The 6,005-nt window shown below is 40.6% G+C and overlaps 1 pseudogene; it reads right to left on the minus strand.

Moving 5' to 3' along the window:
* Positions 1–583: 583 nt before the first annotated feature.
* LOC124889454 lies at positions 584–5,618 on the minus strand (annotated as a pseudogene).
* Between the last annotated feature and the right edge of the window lie 387 nt (positions 5,619–6,005).

The raw sequence follows: 6,005 nt of genomic DNA on the forward strand, positions 1-6,005 counted from the left end.
CTTATGCTGAGGAAGACAAGTGGTACCTCACAATGTATCATAATATCCATTGCATGCTTAGCCTTAACATTATCAAAAATTGAACTGAAGGGCTTTCTTTGGTTGTAACTTGGCTTTTGGTTAAGGTTAGAAAAGATGCTAATAGGCTCAAACAATACTTGAGGTGGGGGTGGGACTTACAACTTTTGGAACCGACTCAAACAACACATTAACTCATGCCCCAGTTTTGAAGACTGGGTGAATCTTAAATCTTTATTTGGTTGGACCGAGCTCGAAATAGGACAGCCTACGTATCTCACTCCCGAGAGAGGAGAATCAGGTCGCACGTAGTTCTATCAACTTGTTCTTTGTTTTGATTTTTTTTTATTTTCAAACTCTTTCTTTTATTTTTATTTTCTTGACATTTATCTTTGACTCTATTTTGATTCCAAAAGAGGGATATGAAAGAAAAATAAAACGAAGCTCAAAACGGGTAAACAAAGGATGACATAATGTTTGGATAGAAGAATAAAATGTCTTCATCATATCAATCTTCAAAAATGCAAGTACTAAACATGCAATAAACTCAATAAAGGATCAAATATCATACATAGTATCTTTTGACCGCATCAGCGTTGATAGCCATTTCTGCCATTTTGCCTTCAATATCTGTCAAATATAAGGCTCCATTGGGCAACACTTTCTTCACAACAAAGGGACCTTGCCTGTTAGGGGAGAACTTGCCTTTCGCTTCAACCTGGTGAGGAAGGATACGTCTCAGTACCAACTGACCAACTTTAAAATTCCTAGGACGGTCCTTTTTGTTATACGCTCGAGCCATCCTCCTCTGATACAACTGGCCATGACACACAGACGTTAGCTTTTTTTACTCAATCAAACTCAAATGTTCCAGTCGGGTTTTTACCCATTCGTCATCATCAATCTCTGCTTCTATAATGACTCAAAGAGAGGGAATTTCAACTTCTGTAGGGATGACTGCTTCTGTCCCATACACCAATAAATATGGAGTTTCCCTGTTGAAGTACGAACAGTGGTGCGATAACCTAGCAATGCAAACGATAACTTTTCATGCCACTGTCTAGACCCTTGTACCATTTTTTACAGTATCTTTTTTATATTTTTATTGGCGGTTTCTACAGCACCATTGGCCTTTGGGTGATATGGAGTAGAATTTTGATGTGCGATCTTAAACTGTTGACATACTTCTTGCATCAAATGACTATTGAGATTGGCAGCATTGTCTGTAATGATCATCTTAGGAATTCCAAATCTACAAATGATATTGGCATGAACAAAATCTACCACAGCCTTCTTTGTCACTGACTTTAAAGTTACTGCCTCTACCCACTTTGTGAAGTAGTCAATGGCTACCAAAATGAATCTATGCCCATTTGATGCCTTCGGCTCAATCAGTCCCGTCACATTCATTCCCCAAGCCACGAACGGCCATAGAGCGGCCATTGCATGTAACTCAACAGGAGGAGAACGTATCAGATCACTGTGTACCTGACATTGATGACACTTTCAAACAAATTGAATAGAATCCCTTTCCATAGTAAGCCAGTGATAACCTGCTCGAAGAATCTTCTTTGACAAGACATGACCGTTCATATGCGACCCGCATACTCTGGAGTGTATTTCAACCATGATTTCCAAGGCTTCTCTCGCATCTACACACCTCAAAAGTCCCAGATCTGGGGTTCTCTTATACAAGATTCCCCCACTTAAGAAAAATCCACTAGCCAAACGCCTAATAGTCCTCTTTTGATCGTTGGTGGCATATGCTGGGTATTCTTCTGACTGAATGTACCGCTTGCTATCAAAGAACCAGGGTTCTCCATCGAGCTCTTTTTCAACCGCATTACAGTAAGCATACTGATCACAACTCTGTATATGCACTGGATCGATGTAGCCTTTGTCAGGATGTTGGAGCATTGAAGATAGAGTGGCTAAAGCATCAGCAATTTCATTACGAATCCTTGGAATCTGCCTAAATTTTACTAACACAAACCATTGACATAGCTCCTGCAAGCATTGTCGATACGGGATGAGCTTCAAATCTCACGTCTCCTAATCGCCTTGAATTTGATGAACGAGCAAATCCGAATCTCCCAACACAAATAATTCTTGGACTCCCATATCAACCGCTAACCTCAAACCAAGAATGCAGGCTTCATACTCTGCCATATTGTTAGTACAATAGAATCGAAGTTGTGCTGTTATCGGGAAATATTGTCCCAATTCAGAGATAAGAACCACACCTATTCTGACTCCTTTCATATTGACAGCTCCATCTAAAAATAACCTCCAACCAGGATCAGCATCTATAACGACTTCATCGACACACAACACTTCTTCGTCAGGAAAATATGTCTTTAATGGCTCGTACTCTTCATCGATGGGATTCTCAGCAAGATGATCTGCCAAGGCTTGGGCTTTCATGGCGGTTCGAGTCACATATACAATGTCGAACTCGATAAGCAATATTTGCCACTTTGCCAATCGACCTGTCGGCATAGGCTTTTGAAAGATATACTTCAAAGAATCTATGCGGGAGATGAGATAAGTAGTATAGGATGAGAGATAGTGCTTCAACTTCTGTGCTACCCAGGTTAGGGCACAACACGTCCTTTCAAGAATAGTATACCTGGCCTCATATGCGGTGAACTTCTTGCTAAGATAATAAATAGCCTGCTCTTTTTTGCCTGTGACATCATGTTGACCCAGGACACAACCGAAAGAATTGTCCATGACTAATAAATATAAGATCAAAGGCCTACCAGGCTCCGGGGGTACCAGCACAGGCGGATTTGACAAATATCTTTTGATTCGATCGAACGCTTCCTGACATTCTTCAGTCCATTTTACCGCAGCACTCTTTTTCAGCAACTTGAATATGGGCTCACAAGTGGTTGTGAGTTGAGCAATAAACCTGCTAATGTAGTTCATTCTACCAAGCAAACTCATCACCTCCGTTCTATTCTTGGGCGGGGGCAAATCCTGAATGGCTTTGATTTTCGAGGGATCCAATTCAATTCCCCGACGGCTGACTACAAACCCCAACAGCTTTCCAGATGGAACTCCAAATACACATTTTGCCAGGTTGAGTTTGAGATTATACCTGTAAATCCTTTCAAAGAACTTTCTTAAATCTTTTACATGGTTGGCCTGAATTTTTGACTTAATAATCACATCATCCACGTAGACCTCAATCTCCTTATGCATCATGTCATGAAACATAGTGGTCATGGCTCTCATATATGTTGCTCCAGTATTTTTCAAACCGAAGGGCATCACTCGATAACAATAAGTTCCCTATGGTGTGATAAAAGATGTCTTCTCCACGTCTTCATCATCCATAATGATCTGGTGATATCTGCCATAGCAATCCACAAAAGAGGCAACCTCGTGTTTAGCACAGTTGTCTAACAAAATGTGGATGTTGGGCAGTGGAAAATCATCTTTTGGACTTGCTCTGTTCAAATCACGGTAATAAACATACACTCGAATTTCGCCATCTTTATTTGGTACGGGAACAACATTGGATAACCACATGGGATAGCGAGCTACTCAAATTACTTTGGCTTCAAGTTGTTTCATGATTTCCTCTTTAATTTTAATACTTACATCTGTTTTAAACTTCCTCAACTTCTGTTTGACAGGAGGGAACGCGGGATCAGTTGGCAATTTGTGAGCCACTAATTCAGTGCTTAAACCAGGCATATCATCATAAGACCATGCAAAAACGTCCTTATAATCCATTAATGCTTGAATCATTTCATTTTTTAGCTGTGGCAAAGCATGTACACTGATTTTAGTTTCCCTAACATCTTGTTGATACCCTAGATTTATTGGCTCAGTCTTATTCAAATTAGGATTCGGTTTGTCTTCAAACTGTTCCAACTCTTTGCTTATTTCTTCTAGTGTTTTTTCCTCATCATATTTCCCATCCTGCTTCATTACATCTTGATTAGTTTGTATTTTAAGATTAGGCTGAAAATTCCGCATGCATGTCATGTCATTAGAATCAGCATAAAGAGAACTGTGTATGAAAAGAAAAACAAAATATATTAGACATGAAACAAAAGGGACATTGCATTTCATTAAATAAAACGATAGAAGGGTTTAAACATAGATGCCAACATAACATAAACAAACTAAAATCCGAATTACAACCCTGAAATAACTCAGATAAACAGAAAGAAAAACAAAATAAACTACCAAAACTCCCTTCTGACGGGGAGAGGAGTGACTTTCCAATTATTGAGCCGGACAGCTGGACCTATGAATTGCACGTCTGCCATACTGGTACCTTCTCCTTCTTCGACCATATCAACTTCAATACAAAGGTTCTGGAAGTCATCAACCAATTCAACCTCAAATTCCACATGCTTCGTGACACCACTCTTAACAAATGATTCACTGAGTAGTGGCATTGGGCGAGGGAGTGACCATGTTTCCTTTTTCCTTCCCTTGGCTTTCTTCAGATCTTCAGCCGTAGGCTCAAATCCCAGACCAAACGTGCCCACATTCTCGCTCGGACATATGGGATGAACTATGCCGTGCAGAGACGCTCCCAAACCCTTTCTTGGCTCAAATCCGTATTTCCAAAGTTCACTCACCATCATGATAGAAGCAGAAGACAATTGCGGTCCCGGTATAGCCTGCCATTCAAGGATACAATTCACTGGCACAGTATCAAAAATTTGATAGATGAATGTCCCCTCTACATTATTTGCTTCAATAAGAGACAAGGAAGAATCTTCGTAGGCTGACAAATCTCCTTCACCATGAATAACTACTTCTTGCCTGTCATGCTCAAACTTAATCATTTGGTGCAGTGTAGATGCAACCGCGTTGGCCTTGTGGATCCATGGCCTTTCCAACAATAGATTGTAAGAGGAGTCTACATTCAATACTTGAAACTCTATAGCGAACTCAACAGGCCCTATGGTCAATATTAGTTCTATTTCGCCAATGGAATGTGATTTTGTACCATCGAAAGCCCTAACACATACATTGTTGGGCCTGATCCTGTCAGTACCAATATTCAACTTTTGCAAAGCAGAAATAGGGCAAATATTTGCACCTGAATCTCCATCAATCATAACATGAGTGACGTAGAAATCTTCACACTTCACTGTAATATAAAGGCCCCGGTTATGCCCTGTACCTTCAACAGGCAGTTCATCATCAGGAAAGCTGATCCGATTGACCTCAAAGATTTTTCCAACCATTTTCTCAAGTTGGTTGATTGTAATCTCCCTTGGAACATATGCTTCATTTAATACCTTCAGTAAAATATCACGATGCTCCTTGGAGTGCAACAGCAAAGATAAAAGGGAAATTTGAGCAGGGGTTTTCTTCAACTGGTCTAATATTGAATACTCTGGCAATTTCATCTTTTTCAAAAATTCTTCGACTTCTTCTTTGGTGATAGGATTTTTGATAGATGACGGTCCACTCACCGTTGGCTTGGACTTTCTTAAGCTTTCAGGCACGAAGCATCTTCCTGACCTAGTCAAACCCCTTACCTCATCTATATCTTCCACCACTTCTTTCCCATGATAGGTCATCACAGTTCACCCATAATTCCAGGGAACCCTTTTCGTATCAACTATCGGAGGTTGGGTCACCGGTTTGAGGACAATAGGCGCTGCCAGTGCTCCTTTCACCGTCAAGATGGGCTGACTCAGAGCTCCCATCACCGTTAACTTAGGTTTATCCTGACTTAAAGCAACATACCTTCTGGCGCCTTGTACTGTGATCAGGGGCTTCTTTGTGCTTTCTTGGGCTTTATCTTCTCTCATTTCTTTCTGGCTCAATGACATTGCTTTCAAAGACTCTGCTACATTCACCAATTTCTCCTCAATGGTCTGTATCTTGACAATAGGCTTATAACCCCTCGAAGACTCTTTCCCATCATATATCAATTCTAATATATTGGCTTCAGCATGGGTTGGCAGCGGATTCTGGTTAATGTTTGGACCCTCTGGGACCTGGAC

Source organism: Capsicum annuum, chromosome 12 (assembly GCF_002878395.1).
Source record: "Capsicum annuum cultivar UCD-10X-F1 chromosome 12, UCD10Xv1.1, whole genome shotgun sequence".
Taxonomy (NCBI): Eukaryota; Viridiplantae; Streptophyta; class Magnoliopsida; order Solanales; family Solanaceae; genus Capsicum; species Capsicum annuum.